Below are 24,724 nucleotides of genomic sequence, written 5' to 3'. Positions count from 1 at the left end.
TGAGAGGTTTGGGTGTCGAGCGGGTGAAACTATGGTCGTTTTGTAGCTTAATGAAGGGCGGGGCTTGCATTTTGTTTGTGTGGCAGCATGACAGAAATATAGAAATGTACATCGCAGAAGGAGGCCATTCGGCCCATCGTATCTGTGCTGGCCGAAAAAGAGCTGATCAGCCTAATCCCACTTTCCAGCACTAGGTCCGTAGCCCTGTAGGTTACGGCACTTCAAGTACGTAACCGAGCACTTTTTCAATGCGATGAGGGGTTCTGCCTCTCCCACCATTTCAGGCAGTGAGTTCCAGACCCCCAGCAGCCTCGAATAATGTGGCGACCCTTGAGGTTAAGCTGACTGGCCTGCAATTTTTGGACGATCCCATTCTCCCTTTTTAAAGGAAGGCAGAGAGCGAAGAGAGTATGGTGGTGGGTGGGGGGAGGAAGAAATATAAATGCACCTGTGCAATATGATTTTATGAATGGAGAGACAAATGGAAAGAATGAGTGAGAGGACTGCCTGTGTTTAAGTGAAGGGAAAGCCAGCTGACAAATGCCTACGGCCACACTAGTCTGAAAACGCCTGATCTCGTCTGATCTCGGAAGCTAAGCAGAGTCAGGCCTGGTTAGTACTTGGATGGGAGACTGCCTGGGAATACCAGGTGCAGTAGGCTTTTGCTGCCGCCACAGGCTGCTCACAGCCCCACACACTCACACTGCCGTTAATCAATCCACATCCTTTGTGCAGCTTGCTCCCACACTCTCTCTCTCTCTCTCTCTTTCTCCTTTGATCATTTCTTTGCTGCACGTTCTCCTGCTGCTACACAAATGCAAGGGGGTCGAGACACAGGGAAAAAAGCAGAAGAAGAAAGTCATCATCATCAGAGGCAGTCCCTCGGAATTGAGGAGACAAAGTTGCCAGAACTGAGCTAGAAAGGCTCTCAATGTATAGACTAGGAATAAAGAATGAGCGACAGCACCATGTGCCTTTAAGTGAAGAATTAGCAAATGCCTACAGCCACACTAGTCTGAAAACGCCCGATCTCCTCTGATCATCGAGCAAAGAAACACACACTGCTGGAGGGGCCCCAGGACACAGCAGCAGAGAGGAGAGACAAGGTGCAGAGAAAACTAGGAGGGACAAACAGCAACAGAACAGAGAATAATGTAGAAAGAGCAGCAGTTAGATGGCTGTTATCAAAGTGACAAATTATATCCTTTGTGACTGTAACTGAGGTAAACTATCCCTCCTCATCCTTCCTGACCTGTCTGCAGCCTTTGACACGGTTGACCACTCCATCCTCCTCCAACGCCTCTCCACCGATGTCCAGCTGGGTGGGACTGCACTCGACTGGCTCCATTCTTATCTACTAATGGTAGCCAGAGAATCACCTGCAACGGCTGCTCTTCCGGCCCCTGCATTGTTAATTCTCAAGTCCCCCAAGGATTTATCCTTGGGCCCCATCCTTTTTCTCATCTAAACGCTGCCCCTCGGCGACATCATCCGAAAACACAGGATCAGTTTCCACATGGACGCTGATGGCCCCCAGCTCTACCTCACCACCACTTCTCTCGACACCTTCACGGTCTCTACATCCAGTACTGGATGAGCAGAAATATTACATAGAAACATAGAAAATAGGTGCAGGAGTAGGCCCTTCGAGCCTGCACCACCATTGAATAAGATCATGGCTGATCATTCACTCAGTACCACTTTCCCGCTTTCTCTCCATACCCCTTGATCCCATTAGCTGTAAGGGCCATATCTAACTTCCTCTTGAATATATCCAATTAACTTGCATCAATAACTCTCTGCGGTAGGGAATTCCACAGGTTAACAACTCTCTGAGTGAAGAAGTTTCTCCTCATCTCAGTCCTAAATGGCTTACCCCTTATCCTTAGACTATGTTCCCTGGTTCTGGACTTCCCCAACATTGGGAACATTCTTCCTGCATCTAACCTGTCCAGTCCCGTCAGAATCTTATATGTTACTATGAGATCCCCTCTCATCCTTCTAAACTCTAGTGAATACAAGCCCAGTCGATGCAGTCTCTCTTCATATGTCAGTCCTGCCATCCCAGGAATCAGTCTGGTGAGCCTTCGCTGCACTCCGTCTATAGCAAAACGTCCGTCCTCAGATTATAAGACCAAAACTGAACACAATATTCCAGGCGAGGCCTCACTAAGGCCCTGTACAACTGCAGTAAGACCTCCCTGCTCCTATACTCAAATCCCCTAGCTATGAAAGCCAACATACCATTTGCCGCCTTCACCGCCTGCTGTACCTGCATGCCAGCTTTCAATGGCTGATGTACCATGACACCCAGGTCTCGTTGCACCTCCCCTTTTCCTAATGTGCCACCATTCAGATAATATTCTATTTCGTGTTTTTGTCCCCAAAGTGGATAACCTCACATTTATCCACATTATACTGCATCTGCCATGCATTTGCCCACTCACCTAACCTGTCCAAGTTACCCTACAGCCTTTTAGCGTCTTCCTCACAGCTCACACCGCCACCCAGCTTAGTGTCATCTGCAAACTTGGAGATATTACATTCAATTCCCGCATCCAAATCATTAATGTATATTGTAAATAGCTGGGGTCCCAGCACTGAGCCCTGCTGCACCCCACTAGTCACTGCCTGCCATTCTGAAAAGGACCTGTTTATCCTGACTCTCTGCTTCCTGTCTGCCAACCAGTTCTCTATCCACGTGAGTGCATTACCCCCAATAATGTGTGCTTTAATTTTGCACACCAATCTCTTGTGTGGGACCTTGTCAAAAGCCTTTTGAAAGTCAAAATACACCACATCCATTCTACTAGTTACATCCTCAAAAAATTCCAGAAGATTTGTCAAGCATGATTTCCCTTTCACAAATCCATGCTGACTTGGACAGATCCCGTCACTGCGATCCAAATGTGCTGCTATTTCATCTTTAATAATTCAGTCCAACATTTTCCCCACTACTGATGGCAGGCTAACCAGTCTTTCATTACCCATTTTCTCTCTCCCTCCTTTGTAAAAAATTAGTGTTACATTAGCTACCCTCCAGTCCATAGGTACCGATCCACAGTTGATAGACTGTTGGAAAATGATCACCAATGCATCCACTATTTCTAGGGCTACTTCCTTAAGTACTCTGCGATGCAGACTATCAGGCCCCGGGGATTTATCGGCCTTCAATCCCACCAATTTCCCTAACACAATTTCCCGCCTAATAAGGATTTCCTTCAGTTCCTCCTTCTCACTGGATCCTTGGTCCCCTAGTATTTCCGGAAGGTTATTTGTGTCTTCCTTCGTGAAGACAGAACCAAAGTATTTGTTTAACTGGTCCGCCATTTCTTTGTTCCCCACTATAAATACACCTGAATCTGACTCCAAGGGACCTACGTTTGTTTTCACTAATCTTTTTCTCTATAGAAGCTTTTGCAGTCAGTTTTTATGTTGGCAGCAAACTTCCGCTCATTCTCAATTTTCCCCCTCCAAATTAAACCCTTTGTCCTCCTCTGCTGTATTACAAAATTCTCCCGTCCTCAGGTTTGCAGCTTTTTCTGGCCAATTTATATGCCTCGCTCTTGGATTTAACACTATCCTTAATTTCCCTTGTTAGCCAGGGTTGAGCCACCTTCCCCATTTTATTTTTACAGGGATGTATAATTGTTGAAGTTCATCCATGTGATCTTTAAATGTTTGCCATTGCCGATTCACCGTCAACCGTATGTTGCCTCCCTGGTGCAAGCGTCAAGGATGTCTCGGAGTGGGTGCAGGACATTCTGAAAAGGGAGGGAGAACAGCCAGTTGTCGTGCTGCACATTGGTACCAACGACATAGGTTAAAAAAAGGGATGAGGTCCTACGAAACGAATTTAAGGAGCTAGGAGCTAAATTAAAAAGTAGGACCTCAAAAGTAGTAATCTCGGGATTGCTACCAGTGCCACGTGCTAGTCAGAGTAGGAATCGCAGGATAGCGCAGATGAATATGTGGCTTGAGCAGTGGTGCAGCAGGGAGGGATTCAAATTCCTGGGTCTTTGGAACCGGTTCTGGGGGAGGTGGGACCAGTACAAACCGGACGGTCTGCACCTGGGCAGGACCGGAACCAATGTCCTAGGGGGAGTGTTTGCTAGTGCTGTTGGGGAGGAGTTAAACTAATATGGCAGGGGGATGGGAACCAATGCAGGGAGACAGAGGGAGACAAAAGCAAAAGACAGAAAGGAGATGAGGAAAAGTGGAGGGCAGAGAAACCCAAGGCAAAGAACAAAAAGGGCCACTGTACAGCAAAATTCTAAAAGGACAAAGGGTGTTAAAAAAACAAGCCTGAAGGCTTTGTGTCTTAATGCAAGGAGTATCCGCAATAAGGTGGATGAATTAACTGTGCAAATAGATGTTAACAAATATGATGTGATTGTGATCACGGAGACGTGGCTCCAGGATGATCAGGGCTGGGAATTGAACATCCAGTGGTATGCAACATTCAGGAAGGATAGAATAAAAGGAAAAGGAGGTGGGGTAGCATTGCTGGTTAAAGAGGAGATTAATGCAATAGTTAGGAAAGACATTAGCTTGGATGATGTGGAATCTATATGGGTAGAGCTGCAGAACACCAAAGGGCAAAGAACGTTAGTGGGAGTTGTGTACAGACCTCCAAACAGTAGTAGTGATGTTGGGGAGGGCATCAAACAGTAAATTAGGGGTGCATGCAATAAAAGTGCAGCAGTTATAATGGGTGACTTTAATATGCACATAGATTGGGCTAGCCAAACTGGAAGCAATACGGTGGAGGAGGATTTCCTGGAGTGCATAAGGGATGGTTTTTTAGACCAATATGTCGAGGAACCAACTAGGGGGGAGGCCATCTTAGACTGGGTATTGTGTAATGAGAGAGGATTAATTAGCAATCTCATTGTGCGAGGCCCCTTGGGGAAGAGTGACCATAATATGGTGGAATTCTGCATTAGGATGGAGAATGAAACAGTTAATTCAGAGACCATGGTCCAGAACTTAAAGAAGGGTAACTTTGAAGGTATGAGGCGTGAATTGGCTCGGATAGATTGGCGAATGATACTTTAGGGGTTGACTGTGGATGGGCAATGGCAGGCATTTAGAGACTGCATGGATGAATTACAACAATTGTACATTCCTGTCTGGCGTAAAAATAAAAAAGGGAAGGTGGCTCAACCGTGGCTATCTAGGGAAATCAGGGATAGTATTAAAGCCAAGGAAGTGGCATATAAATTGGCCAGAAATAGCAGCGAACCCGGGGACTGGGAGAAATTTAGAACTCAGTAGAGGAGGACAAAGGGTTTGATTAGGGCAGGGAAAATGGAGTATGAGAAGAAGCTTGCAGGGAACATTAAGGCGGATTGCAAAAGTTTCTATAGGTATGTAAAGAGAAAAAGGTTAGTAAAGACAAACGTAGGTCCCCTGCAGTCAGAATCAGGGGAAGTCATAACGGGGAACAAAGAAATGGCAGACCAATTGAACAAGTACTTTGGTTCGGTATTCACTAAGGAGGACACAAACAACCTTCCGGATATAAAAAGGGGTCAGAGGGTCCAGTAAGGAGGAGGAACTGAGGGAAATCTTTATTTGTCGGAAAATTGTGTTGGGGAAATTGATGGGATTGAAGGCCAATAAATCCCCAGGGCCTGATGGACTGCATCCCAGAGTACTTAAGGAGGTGGCCTTGGAAATAGCGGATGCATTGACAGTCATTTTCCAACATTCCATTGACTCTGGATCAGTTCCTATGGAGTGGAGGGTAGCCAATGTAACCCCACTTTTTAAAAAAGGAGGGAGGGAGAGAGAAAACAGGGAATTATAGACCGGTCAGCCTGACATCAGTAGTGGGTAAAATGATGGAATCAATTATTAAGGATGTCATAGCAGCGCATTTGGAAAATGGTGACATGATAGGTCCAAGTCAGCATGGATTTGTGAAAGGGAAATCATGCTTGACAAATCTTCTGGAATTTTTTGAGGATGTTTCCAGTAAAGTGGACAAAGGAGAACCAGTTGATGTGGTATATTTGGACTTTCAGAAGGCTTTCGACAAGGTCCCACACAAGAGATTAATGTGCAAAGTTAAAGCACATGGGATTGGGGGTTGAGAACTGGTTGGCAGACAGGAAGCAAAGAGTAGGAGTAACTGGGTACTTTTCAGAATGGCAGGCAGTGACTAGTGGGGTACCGCAAGGTTCTGTGCTGGGGCCCCAGCTGTTTACATTGTACATTAATGATTTAGACGAGGGGATTAAATGTAGTATCTCCAAATTTGCGGATGACACTAAGTTGAGTGGCAGTGTGAACTGCGAGGAGGATGCTATGAGGCTGCAGAGTGACTTGGATAGGTTAGGTGAGTGGGCAAATGCATGGCAGATGAAGTATAATGTGGATAAATGTGAGGTTATCCACTTTGGTGGTAAAAACAGAGAGACAGACTATTATCTGAATGGTGACAGATTAGGAAAAGGGAAGGCGCAACGAGACCTGGGTGTCATGGTACATCAGTCATTGAAGGTTGGCATGCAGGTACAGCAGGCGGTTAAGAAGGCAAATGGCATGTTGGCCTTCATAGCGAGGGGATTTGAGTACAGGGGCAGGGAGGTGTTGCTACAGTTGTACAGGGCCTTGGTGAGGCCACACCTGGAGTATTGTGTACAGTTTTGGTCTCCTAACTTGAGGAAGGACATTCTTGCTATTGAGGGAGTGCAGCGAAGATTCACCAGACTGATTCCCGGGATGGTGGGACTGACCTATCAAGAAAGACTGGATCAACTGGGCTTGTATTCACTGGAATTCAGAAGAATGAGAGGGGACCTCATAGAAACGTTTAAAATTCTGACGGGTTTAGACAGGTTAGATGCAGGAAGAATGTTCCCAATGTTGGGGAAGTCCAGAACCAGGGGTCACAGTCTAAGGATAAGGGGTAAGCCATTTAGGACCGAGATGAGGAGAAACTTCTTCACCCAGAGAGTGGTGAACCTGTGGAATTCTCTACCACAGAAAGTAGTTGAGGCTAATTCACTAAATATATTCAAAAGGGAGTTAGATGAAGTCCTTACTACTCGGGGGATCAAGGGGTATGGCGAGAAAGCAGGAATGGGGTACTGAAGTTTCATGTTCAGCCATGAACTCATTGAATGACGGTGCAGTCTAGAAGGGCTGAATGGCCTGCTCCTGCACCTATTTTCTATGTTTCAATGTTTCTAACCCTTTAAGTATCACTCGCCAGTCTATTCTAGCCAATTCACGTCTCATACCATCGAAGTTACCTTGGGACGACTGAAGCCATTGTCTTTGGTTCCCATGATAAAATCTCTTCCCCAGCCACAGATTCCATCCCTCTCCCTAGAATCTGCCTGAGCCTGGAGTCGACTGGTCGCAATCTTGGCCTCATAGTTGACCCTGAAATGAGCTTCCAACCACACATCCGCACCATATATAAGATCGCCTATATCCACCTTCGTAATATCGCCCGACTCTGTTCCGACTCCGCTCATCTGCAGCTGAAACCCTCATCTGCGCCTTTGTTACCTCCAGATTTGACTATTCCAACGCACTCCTGGCTGGCCTCCCACATTCTACCCTATGTAAAGTTGAGGTGATCCAAAACTCTGCTGCCCATGTCCTAACTCGCACCAAGTCCCGCTCACCCATCACCCCTGTGCTCGCTGACCTACATTGGCTCCCGGTTAAGCAACGCTTTGATTTTAAAATTCTCATCCTTGTTTTCACACCCTTCCATGGCCTCGCCCCTCCCTATCTCTGTAATCTCCTCCAGCCCCACAACCCCCTGAGATATCTGCGCTCCTCTAAATCTGGCTCTTGGGAGCGTCCCTGATTTTAATCACTCAGCCATTGGTGGCCATGCCTTCAGCTGCCTGAGCCCTCAGCTCTGGAATTCCCTCCCTAAACCTCTCTGCCTCTCTACCTCTCTCTCCTCCTTTAAGTCGCCCCTTAAACCCTGCCTCTTTGACCAAGCTTATGGTCATCTGCTCTAATTTCTCATTATGTGGCTTGGTGTCAAATGTTGTTTTATAACGCTGCTATGAAGTGCCTTGGGACGTTTTACTACTTTCAAGGTGCTTTCTAAATTGTTGTAAAAACCAACGCTATCTTGCATGCTGCTGCAATGTCTGTGTGTTAATGCGACCAGTGTTACAAATAAGGCTGATGAGTTGCAGGCACAAGTTGCCACATGGGTTATGATATAATGGCTGTAACAGAGATCTGGCTTAAACATGGGCAGCAATGAGAATTTAACATTCCTGGCTGCAATGTAATAACATTTGTAAATCACACATGACCAGATGGCACGTGATCAGGCATCACATGGTCAGATCTCATGTGGTGAGTGTTATGTATCTGGACTTGTATATATTCTGTACAGCCACTAGAGGGCTCATTCCCCGGAGTCCCAAGGGATCTCATAATCCCTTGGGAGCACAGGTATTTAAGTGTGCTTCACAGGTTGGAGAGGCACTCTGGAGACCTGTAATAAAAGACTAAGGTCACACATTACTTTGAGCTCACAGTGTTCAGTCTGACTCTTTCTCCATACACTACAACTGGCGACAAGATACAGATCGTGAACCCAAAGATGCAGGGAACAGTGGGCATCCTGGAGAAATTCTCAGAATGAGATAATTGGGAAACTTTCGTGGAGCGACTCAACCAATACTTCGTGGCCAACGAGCTAGATGGGGAAGAACGTAGAGTGATCCTCCTCACCGTCTGTGGGGCACCAACGTATGGCCTCATGAAGAATTTGCTCATTCCAGTGAAAGCCACGGAGAAATCGTACGATGATTTGTGCACACTGCTCCGAGAGCATTTGAACCCAAATGAAAACATTCTGATGGCGAGGTACCAGTTCTACACCTACAAAAGATCTGAAGGCCAGGAAGTGGCGAGTTATGTCGCCGAGCTAAGACGCCTTGCAGGAAATTGCGAATTTGAAGGACTTTTGGAGCACATGCTCAGAGACTTTTTCATAGTTGGCATTGGCCATGAAACCATACTTGGCAAACTTTTGACTGTAGAGACCCCAACCTTGAGTAGGGCTATCGGAGTAAGGCCATCGCGATAGCCCAGGCGTTCATTGCTACCAGTGACAAAACTAAGCAAATCTCTGAGCACACAAGTGCTGCTACAAGTACTGTGAACAAAGTGATGTGGTTTTTGAATCGTAACGGACAGGGCAGGTCACACGTCCGCAGATATCTGAGTCCACCATCATGGGTGATGAATGCTAGGCCATTAACACATTGTTGGCGCTGCGGGGATGATCATCGTTTCCATTCATGCCGATTCAAAGGATACATTTGCAAGGGCTGTGGAACAATGGGACACCTCCAACGAGTGTGCAAGTGAACTGCTAGGTCTGCTAAACCTGCAAACCATCATGTTGCAGAGGAGGACAGATCCACGGAGGATCACGACGAAACAGAACCTCTGATAGAGGAGGCAGAGGTGGATTCACTCTGGAGCATCCACGATGCTGAGAATGACGTGAATAGCACGTTTAGTGAGTTGGTCTTACCGCAGGTAAAGAGTCCACAGCCAGAGAGGGAATGGAAGACCAACAGGAAGAGCAGTGCTAGGAAGGTAGTGCAGGGATCCCCTGCGGTCATCCCCCTGCAAAACAGATACACCGCTTTGAGTACTGTTGAGGGAATGACTCATCAGGGGAGAGCAGCAGCAGCCAAGTTCATGGCAACGTGGCTGGCTCTGCTGCACAGGAAGGCAGGAAAAAGAGTGGGAGAACAATTAGTGATAGGGGATTCAATTGTAAGGGGAATAGATAGGCGATTCTGCGGCATCAACCGAGACTCCAGGATGGTATGTTGCCTCCCTGGTGCAAGGGTCATGGATGTCTCAGAGTGGGTGCAGGACATTCTGAAAAGGGAGGGTGAACAGCCAGTTGTCGTGGTGCACATTGGTACCAACGATATAGGTAAAAAAAGGGATGAGGTCTTACGAGACGAATTTAAGGAGCTAGGAGCAAAATTAAAATGTAGGACCTCAAAAGTAGTAATCTCGGGATTGCTACCAGTGCCACGTGCTAGTCGGAGTAGGAATCGCAGGATAGCTCAGATGAATACGTGGCTTGAGCAGTGGTGCAGCAGGGAGGGATTCAAATTCCTGGGGCATTGGAACCGGTTCTGGGGGAGGTGGGACTGGTACAAACCGGACGGTCTGCACCTGGGCAGGACCGGAACCAATGTCCGAGGGGGAGTGTTTGCTAGTGCTGTTGGGGAGGAGTTAAGCTAATATGGCAGGGGGATGGGAACCAATGCAGGGAGACAGAGGGAAACATAAGAACATAAGAATTAGGAACAGGAGTAGGCCATCTAGCCCCTCGAGCCTGCTTCGCCATTCAACAAGATCATGGCTGATCTGGCCATGGACTCAGCTCCACTTACCCGCCTGCTCCCTGTAACCCTTAATTCCCTTATTGGTTAAAAATCTATCTATCTGTGACTTGAATACATTCAATGAGCTAGCCTCAACTGCTTCCTTGGGCAGAGAATTCCACAGATTCACAACCCTCTGGGAGAAGAAATTCCTTCTCAACTTGGTTTTAAATTGGCTCCCCTCTATTTTGAGGCTGTGCCCCCTAGTTCTAGTCTCCCCTACCAGTGGAAACAACCTCTCTGCCTCTATCTTGTCTATCCCTTTCATTATTTTAAATGTTTCTATAAGATCACCCCTCATCCTTCTGAACTCCAACGAGTAAAGACCCAGTCTACTCAACCTATCATCATAAGGTAACCCTCTCATCTCCGGAATCAGCCGAGTGAATCGTCTCTGTACCCCCTCCAAAGCCAGTATATCCTTCCTTAAGTAAGGTGAACAAAACTGCGCGCAGTACTCCAGGTGCGGCCTCACCAATACCCTGTACAGTTGCAGCAGGACCTCCCTGCTTTTCTACTCCATCCCTCTCGCAATGAAGGCCAACATTCCATTCGCCTTCCTGATTACCTGCTGCACCAGAAGACAGACCTGGAGACAGAAGCAAAAGACAGAAAAGAGATGAGTAAAAGAGGATGTCGGAGAAACCCAAGGCAAAACAAAAAGGGCCACTTTGCAGCAAAATTCTAAAGTGTCTAAGTGTGTTAAAAAGGCAAGCCTGAAGGCTCTATTCCTCAATGCGAGGAGTATTCGGAATAAGGTGGACGAATTAACTGTGCAGATAGCAGTTAACGGATACGATGTGGTTGGCATCACGGAGACATGGCTCCAGGGTGACCAAGGCTGGGAACTCAACATCCAAGGGTACTCAACATTTAGGAAGGATACACAGAAAGGAAAAGGAGGCGAGGTGGCGTTGCTGGTTAAAGAGGAAATTAATGCAATTGTAAGGAAAGATATTAGCTTGGATGATGTGGAATCAGTATGGGTGGAGCTATAGAATACCAAGGGGCAGAAAATGCTAGTGGGAGTTGTGTACAGACCTCCAAACAGTAGTAGTGATGTTGGGGAGGGCATCAAACAGGAAATTAGGGGTGCATGCAATAAAGGTGCAGCAGTTATCACGGGTGATTTTAATATGCATATAGATTGGGCTAACCAAACTGGAAACAATATGGTGGAGGAGGATTTCCTGGAGTGCATAAGGGATGGTTTTTTGGACCAAAATGTCGAGGAACCAACTAGGGGGGAGGCCATCTTAGACTGGGTATTGTGTAATGAGAGAGGATTAATTAGCAATCTCGTTGTGCAAGGCCCCTTGGGGAAGAGTGACCATAATATGGTGGAATTCTACATTCGGATGGAGAATGAAACAATTAATCCAGAAACCATGGTCCAGAACTTAAAGGAGGGTAACTTTGAAGGTGTGAGGCGTGAATTGGCTAGGATAGATTGGCGAATGATGCTTAACGGGTTGATAGTGGATGGGCAATGGCAGACGTTTAGAGACCGCATGGATGAACTACAACAATTGTACATCCCTGTCTGGCAAAAATAAAAAAGGGAAGGTGGCTCAACCGTGGCTATCAAGGGAAATCAGGGATAGTATTAAAGCCAAGGAAGTGGCATACAAATTGGCCAGAAATAGCAGCGAACCTGGATACTGGGAGAAATTTAGAACTCAGCAGAGGAGGATAAATGGTTTGATTAGGACAGGGAAAATAGAGTACGAGAGGAAGCTTGCAGGGAACATTAAAATGGATTGCAAAAGCTTCGATAGATATGTAAAGAGAAAAAGGTTAGTAAAGACTAACGTAGGTCCCCTGCAGTCAGAATCAGCGGAAGTCATAACTGGGAACAAAGAAATGGCAGACCAATTGAACAATGTACTTTGGTTCGGTATTCACCAAAGAGGACACAAACAACCTTCCGCATATAAAAGGGGTCAGAGGGTCTAGTAAGAAGGAGGAACTGAGGGAAGTCCTTATTAGTCGGGAAATTGTGTTGGGGAAATTGATGGGATTAAAGGCCGATAAATCCCCAGGGCCTGATGGACTGCATCCCAGAGTACTTAAGGAGGTGGCCTTGGAAATAGCGGATGCATTGACAGTCATTTTCCAACATTCCATAGACTCTGGATCAGTTCCTATGCAGTGGAAGGTAGCCAATGTAACCTCACTTTTTAAAAAAGGAGGGAGAGAGAAAACAGCCTGACATCGGTAGTGGGTAAAATGGTGGAATCAATTATTAAGGATGTCATAGCAGCGCATTTGGAAAGAGGTGACATGATAGGTCCAAGTCAGCATGGATTTGTGAAAGGGAAATCATGCTTGACAAATCTTCTGGAATTTTTTGAGGATGTTTCCAGTAGAGTGGACAAGGGAGAACCAGTTGACGTGGTGTATTTGGACTTTCAGAAGGCTTTCGACAAGGTTCCACACAAGGGATTAATGTGCAAAGTTAAAGCACATGGCATAGGGGGTAGTGTGCTGATGTGGATTGAGAACTGGTTGGCAGACAGGAAGCAAAGAGTAGGAGTAAATGGGTTCTTTTCAGAATGGCAGGCAGTGACTAGTGGGGTACCGCAAGGTTCTGTGCTGGGGCCCCAGCTGTTTACATTGTACATTAATGATTTAGACCGAGGGGATTAAATGTAGTATCTCCAAATTTGCAGATGACACTAAGTTGGGTGGCAGTGTGAGCTGTGAGGAGGATGCTATGAAGCTGCAGAATGACTTGGATAGGTTAGGTGAGTGGGCAAATGCATGGCAGATGAAGTATAATGTGGATAAATGTGAGGTTATCCACTTTGGTGGTAAAAACAGAGAGACAGACTATTGTCTGAATGGTGACAGATTAGGAAAAGGGGAGGTGCAACGAGACCTGGGTGTCATGGTACATCAGTCATTGAAGGTTGGCATGTAGGTACAGCAGGCGGTTAAGAAAGCAAATGGCATGTTGGCCTTCATAGCGAGGGGATTTGAGTACAGGGGCAGGGAGGTGTTGCTACAGTTGTACAGGGCTTTGATGAGGCCACACCTGGAGTATTCTGTACAGTTTTGGTCTCCTAACTTGAGGAAGGCCATTCTTGCTATTGAGGGAGTGCAGTGAAGGTTCACCAGACTGATTCCCAGAATGGCGGGACTGATATATCAAGAAAGACTGGATCAACTGGGCTTGTATTCACTGGAGTTCTGACAAATGAGAGGGATCTCATAGAAACGTTTAAAATTCTGACAGGTTTAGACAGGGAAGATGCAGGAAGAATGTACCCATTGTTGGGGAAGTCCAGAACCAGGGATCACAGTCTAAGGATAAGGGGTAAGCCATTTAGGACCGAGATGAGGAGAAATCTCTTCACCCAGAGAGTGGTGAACCTGTGGAATTCAATACCACAGAAAGTTGTTGAGGCCAATGCACTAAATGTATTCAAAAAGGAGTTAGATGTAGTCCTTATGACTAGGGGGATCAAGGGGTATGGCGAGAAAGCAGGAATGGGGTACTGAAGTTGCATGTTCAGCCATGAACTAATTGAATGGCGGTGCAGGCTCGAAGGGCCGAATGGCCTACTCCTGCACCTATTTTCTATGTTTCTATGGGGTGCACACATTCACCACGAATTATCCCCCGATAATGCTGAAGTTTGAACTAAATGGACTCCCGGTTTCAATGGAGCTGGACACGGGCGCGAGCCAGTCCATCATGGGCAAAAAGATTTTCGAAAGGTTGTGGTGCAACAAGGCCTCAAGGCCAGTCTTAACTCCAATTCGCATGGAACTAAGAACTTACACAAAATAACTCATTCCTGTAATCGGCAGTGCTACCGTAAAGGTCTCCTACAATGGAGCGGTGCACAAGCTACCACTCTGGGTGGTACCGGGCGATGGTCCCACGCTGCTCAACAGGAGCTGGCTGGGAAAGATATACTGGAACTGGGATGACATCCGAGCGCTATCGCCCGCTGACGACACTTCGTGTGCCCAGGTCTTAAACAAATTTCCTTCACTGTTCGAACCAGGCATCGGGAAATTCCAAGGAGCAAAAGTGCAGATCCACCTAATTCCGGTGGCGCGACCCATGCATCACAAGGCGAGAGCAGTACCGTACATGATGAGAGAAAGGGTAGAAATCGAGCTGGACCGGCTACAAAGAGAGGGCATCATCTCACTGATCGAGTTCAGCGAATGGGCCAGTCCTCAAGGGAGATGGCACCGTCAGAATCTGTGGCGATTTCAAAGTAACTATCAATCGTTTCTCCCTGCAGGACCAATACGCACTTCCAAAAGCCAACGACCTCTTTGCAACGCTGGCGGGAGGGAAGACGTTCACAAAGCTGGATCTGACCTCAGCCTGCATGACGCAGGAACTGGGGGAATCATCGAAGGCCCTCAGCTGCATCAACACGCACAAAGGTCTTTTCATTTATAACATATGCCCGTTTGGAATCCGATCAGTGGCGGCGATATTCCAGAGAAACATGGAAAGTTTACTGAAGTTGGTCCCGCTCACCGTGGTCTTCCAGGACGACATCTTGGTCACAGGTTGGAACACAGTCGAGCATCTGCAGAACCTGGAGGAGGTTCTTAGTCGGCTCAACCGCGTGGGGCTCAGGTTAAAATGCTCGAAGTGCGTTTTCCTGGCGCCTGAAGTGGAGTTCTTGGGAAGGAGGATTGAAGCGGATGGCATCAGGCCCACCAACGCGAAGACGGAGGCAATCGAGAACGTACCGAGGCCAGAAAACGTGACGGAGCTGCGGTTGTTCCTGGGACTCTTGAACTACTTTGGTAACTTCGTACCAGGTCTCAGCACCCTGCTAGAACCACTACATGTCTTACTACGAAACGGGGGCAAAGAGGTTTGGGTTAAAAGCCAAGAAAATGCCTTTGTAAAAGTGAGAAAATTGTTATGCTCAAACAAATTGCTTGTATTGTATGATCCATGTAAGCGTTTGGTACTAGCATGTGATGCATCGTCATATGGTGTTGGGTGTGTATTGCAACAAGCCAATGATTTCGGGAAACTGCAACCGGTTGCTTATGCATCCAGGAGTCTGTCTAAGGCCGAGAGAGCCTACAGCATCATTGGAAAAGAAGCGTTAGCGTGTGTCTCTGGGGTGAAGAAAATGCATCAATACCTGTTTGGGCTAAAATTTGAATTGGAAACTGATATCCCTGTTTTCCGAGAGCAAAGGGATAAATACCAATGCATCGGCCCACATCCATAGATGGGCGCTCACGTTGTCCGCATACAACTACGCCATCCGCCACAGGCCAGGCACAGAAAACTGCGCCGATGCTCTCAGTAGGCTGCCATTGCCCACCACGGGAGTGGAAATGGCGCAGCCCGCAGATCGAGCCACGGTTGTGGAAGCCTTTGAGAATGAGCAATCATCCATAACTGCCCGGCAGATCAAAACCTGGACAAGCCAGGACCCCTTGTTATCTCTAGTCAAAAGCTGTGTGCTTCACGGGAGCTGGTCCAGTATCCCCGTGGAAATGCAGGAAGAGATAAAGCCATTCCAGCGGCGCAAAGACTGTCTTCTGTGGGGTAATCGAGTCGTGGTCCCCAAGCAGGGCAGAGACACCTTCATCAATGACCTCCACAGTACCCACCCGGGCATCGTAATGATGAAAGCGATAGCCAGATCCCACGTGTGGTGGCCCGGCATCCATGCGGACTTAGAGTCCTGCGTTCACAGATGTAATACATGCTCGCAGTTAAGCAATACACCCAGGGAGGCACCGCTAAGTTTATGGTCTTGGCCCTCCAAACCGTGGTCTAGGGTACATGTCGACTATGCAGGCCCGTTCTTGGGTAAAATGTTCCTTGTGGTTGTAGATGCGTACTCCAAATGAATTGAATGTGAGATAATGTCAGCTAGCACGTCCGCTGCCACCACTGAAAGCCTGCGGGCCATGTTTGCCATAATTGGCTTACCCGATGTCCTGGTGAGCGACAATGGGCCATGCTTTACCAGTGCTGAGTTCAAAGAATTTATGACCCGTAACGGGATCAAACATGTCACATCTGTCCCGTTTAAAACAGCGTCCAATGGTCAGGCAGTGAGAGCAGTGCAAACCATCAAGCAAGGTTTGAAGAGGGTAACTGAAGGCTCACTACAGACTCGCCTATCCCGAGACCACACTCACTCACTGGGATCCCACCTGCTGAACTACTCATGAAAAGAGCACTTAAGACAAGGCTCTTGTTCGTTCACCCTGATCGACATGAACAGGTAGAGAGCAGGCGGCTTCAACAAAGTGCATACCATGATAGCGCAAATGTGTCATGCGAGATTGAAGTCAATGATCCTGTATTTGTATTAAATTATGGACAAGGTCCCAAGTGGCTTCCCAGCACTGTCGTGGCCAAAGAGGGGAGCAGAGTGTTTCGGGTCAAACTTTCAAATGGACTCATTCACCGGAAACACTTGGACCAAATCAAACTCAGATTCACGGACTATCCTGAGCAACCCACCTTGGACCCTACCTTTTTAGATCCCCCAACATACATACCAGTGGAAACCGGCACCACGGTTGACCACGAAGCAGAACCCATCGTCGACAGCAGCCCTGCAGGGCCCAACACACCAGGCAGCCCAGCAAGGCCAGCTGCACAGCAGCCCAGTGAGGGCCCAACAAATGATTCAAAAACACCAGCCTTCACACCGACACGATCAACCAGGGCAAGAAGGGCCCCAGATCGACTCACATTGTAAATAGTTACACTATTGACTTGAGGGGGGAATGTTCGTATGTATCTGGACTTGTATATACTCTGTACAGCCACCAGAGGGCTCATTCCCCGGAGTCCTAAGGGATCTCATAATCCCTTGGGAGCACAGGTATTTAAGTGTGCTTCACAGGTTGGAGAGGCACTCTGGAGACCTGCAATAAAAGACCAAGGTGTCACATTACTTTGAGCTCACAGTTTTCAGTTTGACACTTTCTCCATACACGACAGTGAGATGGTCACATGACCACACCTCCAGGAATGTCTCCAGCCAGAGTTGGCAACACTACCCGGGAGATAAGGCCACTCCCCGATTGTCTGTTTTGAGGCATCAGAGAGCAGCGTTTTTGCCCAAGTGAGAGGTTTGGGTGTCGAGCGGGTGAAACTATGGTCGTTTTGTAGCTTAATGAAGGGCAGAGCTTGCATTTTGTTTGTGTGGAAGCATGACAGAAATATAGAAATGTACATCGCAGAAGGAGGCCATTCAGCCCATCGTATCTGTGCTGGCCGAAAAAGAGCTGATCAGCCTAATCCCACTTTCCAGCACTAGGTCCGTAGCCCTGTAGGTTGCGGCACTTCAAGTACGTAACCGAGCACTTTTTCAATGCGATGAGGGGTTCTGCCTCTCCCACCATTTCAGGCAGTGAGTTTCAGACCCCCAGCAGCCTCGAATAATGTGGCGACCCTTGAGGTTAAGCTGACTGGCCTGCAATTTTTGGACGATCCCATTCTCCCTTTTTAAAGGAAGGCAGAGAGCGAAGAGAGTATGGTGGTGGGTGGGGGGAGGAAGAAATATAAATGCACCTGTGCAGTATGATTTTATAAATGGAGAGACAAATGGAAAGAATGAATGAGAGGACTGCCTGTGTTTAAGTGAAGTGAAAGCCAGCCAGTAAATGCCTACAGCCACACTAGTCTGAAAACGCCCGATCTCGTCTGATCTCGGAAGCTAAGCAGAGTCAGGCCTGGTTAGTACTTGGATGGGAGACTGCCTGGGAATACCAGGTGCAGTAGGCTTTTGCTGCCGCCACAGGCTGCTCACAGCCCCACACACTCACACTGCCGTTAATCAATCCACATCCTTTGTGCAGCTTGCTCCCACACTCTCTCTCTCTCTCTCTCTTTCTCCATTGACCATTTCTTTGCTGCACGTTCTCCTGCTGCTACACAAATGCAAGGGGGTCGAGACACAGGGGGAAAAAGCAGAAGAAGAAAGTCATCATCATCATAGGCAGTCCCTCGGAATTGAGGAGACAAAGTTGCCAGAACTGAGCGAGAAAGGCTCTCAATGTATAGACTAGGAATAAAGAATGAGCGACAGCACCGTGTGCCTTTAAGTGAAGAATTAGCAAATGCCTACAGCCACACTAGTCTGAAAACGCCCGATCTCCTCTGATCATCGAGCAAAGAAACACACACTGTTGGAGGGGCCCCAGGACACAGCAGCAGAGAGGAGAGACAAGGTGCAGAGAAAACTAGGAGGGACAAACAGCAACAGAACAGAGAATAATGTAGAAAAAGCAGCAGTTAGATGGCAAAGTGACAAATTATATCCTTTGTGACTGTAACTGAGGTAAACTATCCCTCCTCATCCTTCCTGACCTGTCTGCAGCCTTTGACACGGTTGACCACTCCATCCTCCTCCAACGCCTCTCCACCGATGTCCAGCTGGGTGGGACTGCACTCGACTGGCTCCATTCTTATCTACTAATGGTAGCCAGAGAATCACCTGCAACGGCTGCTCTTCCGGCCCCTGCATTGTTAACTCTCAAGTCCCCCAAGGATTTATCCTTGGGCCCATCCTTTTTCTCATCTAAACGCTAACCCTCGGCGACATCATCTGAAAACACAGGGTCAGTTTCCACATGGACGCTGATGGCCCCCAGCTCTACCTCACCACCACTTCTCTCGACACCTTCACGGTCTCTACATCCAGTACTGGATGAGCAGAAATATTACATAGAAACATAGAAAATAGGTGCAGGAGTAGGCCATTCGGCCCTTCGAGCCTGCACCACCATTGAATAAGATCATGGCTGATCATTCCCTCAGTACCCCTTTCCCGCTTTCTCTCCATACCCCTTGATTTCTTTAGCTGTAAGGGCCATATCTAACTCCCTCTTGAATATGTCCAATGAACTTGCATCAATAACCCTCTGCGGTAGGGAATTCCACAGGTTAACAGCTCTCTGAGTGAAGAAGTTTCTCCTCATCTCAGTCCTAAATGGCTTACCCCTTATCCTTAGACTATGTTCCCTGGTTCTGGACTTCCCCAACATCGGGAACATTCTTCCTGTATCTAACCTGTCCAATCCCGTCAGAATCTTATATGTTTCTATGAGATCCCCTCTCATCCTTCTAAACTCCAGTGAATACAAGCCCAGTCGATCCAATCTCTCCTCATATGTCAGTCCTGACATCCGGGGAATCAGTCTGGTGAACCTTCGCTGCACTCCCTCAATAGCAAAACGTCCGTCCTCAGATTATGAGACCAAAACTGAACACAATATTCCAGGTGAGGCCTCATTAAGGCCCTGTACAACTGCAGGAAGACCTCCCTGCTCCTATACTCAAATCCCCTAGCTATGAAGGCCAGCATACCATTTGCCTTCTTCACCGCCTGCTGTAGCTGCATGCCAACTTTCAATGACTGATGAACCATGACACCCAGGTCTCGTTGCACCTCCCCTTTTCCTAATGTGCCACCATTCAGATAATATTCTGCCTTTGTGTTTTTGCCCCCAAAGTGGATAACCTCACATTTATCCACATTATACTGCATCTGCCATGCATTTGCCCACTCACCTAACCTGTCCAAGTCAGCCTGCAGCCTTTTAGCATCTTCCTCACAGCTCACACCGCCACCCAGCTGAATGTCATCTGCAAACTTGGAGATATTACATTCAATTCCCGCATCCAAATCATTAATGTATATTGTAAATAGCTGGGGTCCCAGCACTGAGCCCTGCGGCACCTCACTAGTCACTGCCTGCCATTCTGAAAAGGACCCGTTTATGCTCTGCTTCCTGTCTGCCAACCAGTTCTCTATCCACGTGTGTACATTACTCCCAATACCATGTGCTTTAATTTTGCACACCAATCTCTTTGTGTGGGACCTTGCCAAAAGCCTTTTGAAAGTCCAAATACACCACATCCACTGGTTCTCCCTCTTCCACTCTACTAGTTACATCCTCAAAAAAATTCTGGAAGATTTGTCAAGCAGGATTTCCCTTTCATAAATCCATGCTGACTTGGACTGATCCCGTCACTGCTTTCCAAATGTGCTGCTATTTCATGTTTAATAATTGATTCCAAAATTTTCCCCACTACTGATGGCAGGCTCACCGGTCTATAATTACCCGTTTTCTCTCTCCCTCCTTTCTTAAAAAGTGGTGTTACATTAGCTACCCTCCAGTTCATAGGAACCGATCCAGAGTCGATAGACTGTTGGAAAATGATCACCAATGCATCCACTATTTCTAGAGCTACTTCCTTAAGTACTCTGGGATGCAGTCTATCAGGCCCTGGGGATTTATCGGCCTTCAATCCCATCAATTTCCCTTACACAATTTCCTGCCTAATAAGGATTTCCTTCAGTTCCTGCTTCTCACTGGACCCTCGGTCCCCTAGTATTTCCAGAAGGTTATTTGTGTCTTCCTTCGTGAAGACAGAACCAAAGTATTTGTTTAACTGGTCCACCATTTCTTTGCTCCCCATTATAAATACACCTGAATCTGACTCCAAGGGACCTACGTTTGTTTTCACTAATCTTTTTCTCTTCACATATCTGTCGAAGCTTTTGGAGTCAGTTTTTATGTTGGCAGCAAGCTTCCTCTCATACTCTATTTTCCCCCTCCAAATTAAACCCTTTGTCCTCCTCTGCTGTATTACTAAATTCTCCAGTCCTCAGATTTGCTGCTTTTTCTGGCCATTTTATATGCCTCGCCCTTGGATTTAACACTATCCTTAATTTCCCTTGTTAGCCACCTTCCCCGTTTTATTTTTACTCCAGACAGGGATGTACAATTGTTGAAGTTCATCCATGTGATCTTTCAATGTTTGCCATTGCCTATCCACCGTCAACCCTTTAAGTATCACTCGCCAGTCTATTCTAGCCAATTCACGTCTCATACCATCGAAGTTACCTTGGGACGACTGAAGCCATTGTCTTTGATTCCCACGATAAAATCCGTTCCCCAGCCACCGATTCCATCCCTCTCCCTAGAATCTGCCTGAGCCTGGAGTCGACTGGTCGCAATCTTGGCCTCATAGTTGACCCTGAAATGAGCTTCCAACCACACATCCGTGCCATATATAAGATCGCCTATTTCCACCTTCGTAACATCGCCCGACTCTGTTCCGACTCCGCTCATCTGCGGCTGAAACCCTCATCTGCGCCTTTGTTACCTCCAGACTTGACTATTCCAACGCACTCCTGGCTGGCCTCCCACATTCTACCCTATGTAAAGTTGAGGTGATCCCCAACCTCACTACTACTGTTTGGTGGTCTGTACACAACTCCCACTAGCGTTTTCTGCCCTTTGTTATTCCATAGCTCCACCCATACCGATTCCACATCATCCAGGCTAATGTCCTTCCTTATTATTGTATTAATTTCCTCTTTAACCAGCAATGTCACCCCGCCTCCTTTTCCTTTCTGTCTGTCCTTCCTAACTGTTGAATATCCCTGTATGTTGAGTTGCCAGCCTTGGTCACTCTGGAGCCATGTCTCCGTGATGCCAATTACATCATATCCGTTAACTGCTGCCTGCGCAGTTAATTCGTCCACCTATCCCTCCTCATCCTTCCTGACCTGTCTGCAGCCTTTGATACGGTTGACCACTCCATCCTCCTCCAACGCCTCTCCACCGCTGTCCAGCTGGGTGGGACTGCACTAGACTGGCTCCATTCTTATCTACTAATGGTAGCCAGAGAATCACCTGCAATGGCTTCTTTTCACCGTTGCCTCTGGTGTCCCCCAAGAATCTGTCCTTGGCCCTCTTCTGTTTCTCATCTAAACACTGCCTCTCGGTGACATCATCCTAAAACACAGCGTCAGTTTCCACATGTACGCTGACGACACCCAGCTCTACTTCACCACCACTTCTCTCCACCCCTCCACTGTCTCTCAATTGTCGCACTGCTTGTCTGACATCCAGTACTGGGTGAGCAGAAATTTCCTCCAACCAAATATTGGGACGACTGAAGCCATTGTCTTTGGTCCCCAGCACAAAATCTGTTCGCTAGCCACCGACTCCATCCTAGAACCTGTCTGAGGCTGAACCAGACTGTTCACAATCTTAGACTCATAGTGGACGGTGAAATGAACTTCCGGCCACATATCTGTGCCATAACTAAAACCGCCTATTTCCACCTCCGTAACATCGCCCGTCTCTGCCCTTGCCTCAGCTCATCTGCTGCTGAAACCCTCATCCACGCCTTTGTTACCTCTAAACTTGACACTTTCAATGCACTCCTGGCTGATCTCCCACATTCTACCCAACGTAAACTTGAAGTCATCCAAAACCTTGTTGCCCGTGTCCTAACTCGCACCAAGTCCCTTTCACCCATCGCCCCTGTGCTCGCTGACCTACATTAGATCCCGGTTATGCTATGCCTCGATTTTAAAATTCTGGTTCTTGTTTTCACATTCCTCCCTGGCCTCGCCCCTCCCTATCTCTGTATTCCCCTCCGACCCCACAACCCCCCAAGATATCTGTGCTCCTCTATTTTGGACCTTTTGAGCATCCCTGGTTATAATCGCTCAACCATCGGTGGCCGTACCTTCAGATGCCAAGGCCCGAAGCTCTGGAACTCACTCCCTGAACCTCTCCACCTCTCTCTCCTCCTTAAGTCGCCCTTAAAACCTACCTCTTTGACCAAACTTTTGGTTACCGGCTCTAATTTCTCCTTATGTGGCTTGGTGTCAAATTTTATTTTACAATACTCCTGTGAAGCGCCTTGGGACGTTTTACTATGTTAAAGGTGATATATAAATACAAGCTGTTGTTGTTGGAAAAAGCAAAGCCAACCAGCATGCTGTAACAATGCCCGTGTGTTAGAAATAAGGTTGATGATTGGAGGCTCAAGTTGACACAAGGCGTTATGATATAGTGGCTATAACGGAGACCTGGCTTAAACATGGGCAGGAATGGGAATTAAACTGTTATTTGTGCAATAAAGGTACATACTGAGTACTGTTTAACTGAACAAGGTACACCCTGCTTTATTACGGCCCAAAGTGCCTGACTCTCACAATGGCTGGCCTTTTATACCCGAGCAGCACCATGTGCATGCTGCTCAGTGGCCTCCAACAATGACGCTATCTGGTGGCTACAAACAGCATGTACATACATGACATAAACATTCCTGGATACAATGACCTTTGTAGAAGTCGTGTGGCTGAATGTCACTTGATCAGGCATCACATGGTCAGATGTCATGTGGTGAGATTGTCACATGACCATATTTCCAGGAATGGTTGCAACCAGAGTTGGCAACAGGACCCGGGAGAAAAGGCTGCTGTCCGATTGTCTGTATTTTGAGGCATCAGAGAGCAGTGTTTTTGGCCAAGTGAGGGATTTGGGGGTGGTGTGAGGGAGTAATTTGGGGTGGAGGGTGAGTAAATGGTGAAACTGAGGAACCTTTTGAAGACTGAGGCAAGGCAATGAAGGGTAGGGCTTGTAGTTTGTTTCTGTGGGAGGCAGAGCGCTGAACCAGAGGGAAAGGAAGGGGGTGGTTAGGGTCAGATGTCAAGGGTCAGGAATCACATGGTCAGATGTCACATGGTGAGAAGGTCACATGATCAAACCTCCAGGAATACCTCCAACCAGAGTTGGCAGCACTACCTGGGATCAGTATCCTTGCGGGCAGCTTAACCAATGCCTTGTGGGTGGGTTTGAACCAGTGGAGGGTAAAATAGGGCCCGCGAGATCTAACCGGCCCGCCAATGGATTCAATCGGGCCCGCCAAGGCCTGGCTCTGAGGCCGAAAACCGCACCTGATCCCTGGCTTGACCCAACCCCACACAAGTCTAGGGGAGGGAGCAAGAGGCAGGAGCCTTAAAGGGTCAGCAGGACGGGAGCGGGGAGACAAAGTCGCCAGAACTGAGCTCGAAAGGCTGTTGATGTATAGATGAGGAAAAAAGGAATGAGCGACAGGATTGTGCCTTTAAGTGAAGAGACAGCCAGTCAGCCAATACTTACGGCTACACTAGTCTGCAAACGTCTGATATCAGAAACCTACACAGAGTCAGGCCTGGTTAGTACTTGCATGGGAGGCTGCCTGGGAATACCAGGTGCAGTAGGCTTTTGCTGCTGCCAGAGGCTGCTCACAGCCCCACACACTCACACTGCCATTAATCAATCCACATCCTTTGTGCTGCTCGCTCCCACACTCTCTCTCTCGCTCTCTTTTCTTTGACTATTACTTTGCTGCATATTCTCCTGCTGCTACACACAGGCAAGGGGTTCAACATAGAGTGGGGAAAAAAAGCAGCAGAAAATAAGACAGCAAAAAAACAGATACAAAGCAGCAAGTCTTTGAGTGTGAAGAACCAAAGCTGGTTGCAGCCCACTATTGCGCGACT

At 47.5% G+C, this 24,724-nt stretch overlaps 1 protein-coding gene and 2 non-coding genes across 4 annotated transcripts in view; all 3 read left to right on the top strand.

Moving 5' to 3' along the window:
• LOC139226535 (protein spinster homolog 3-like) overlaps positions 1-24,724 on the top strand; it is a 184,616-nt gene that overhangs the window by 56,202 nt on the left and 103,690 nt on the right. The gene's annotated exons all lie outside the window — the stretch shown is intronic.
• LOC139227320 (5S ribosomal RNA) lies at positions 543-661 on the top strand. The gene has a single exon (XR_011587423.1). It is a non-coding gene; the product is annotated as a 5S ribosomal RNA (ribosomal RNA).
• LOC139227204 (5S ribosomal RNA) lies at positions 18,035-18,153 on the top strand. The gene has a single exon (XR_011587409.1). It is a non-coding gene; the product is annotated as a 5S ribosomal RNA (ribosomal RNA).

The sequence above is a fragment of the Pristiophorus japonicus genome, chromosome 16 (genome assembly GCF_044704955.1).
Source record: "Pristiophorus japonicus isolate sPriJap1 chromosome 16, sPriJap1.hap1, whole genome shotgun sequence".
Taxonomy (NCBI): Eukaryota; Metazoa; Chordata; class Chondrichthyes; family Pristiophoridae; genus Pristiophorus; species Pristiophorus japonicus.
The sequence above is the reverse complement of the archived record's forward strand: the minus strand, read 5'-3'. Positions and strand labels throughout refer to the sequence as shown.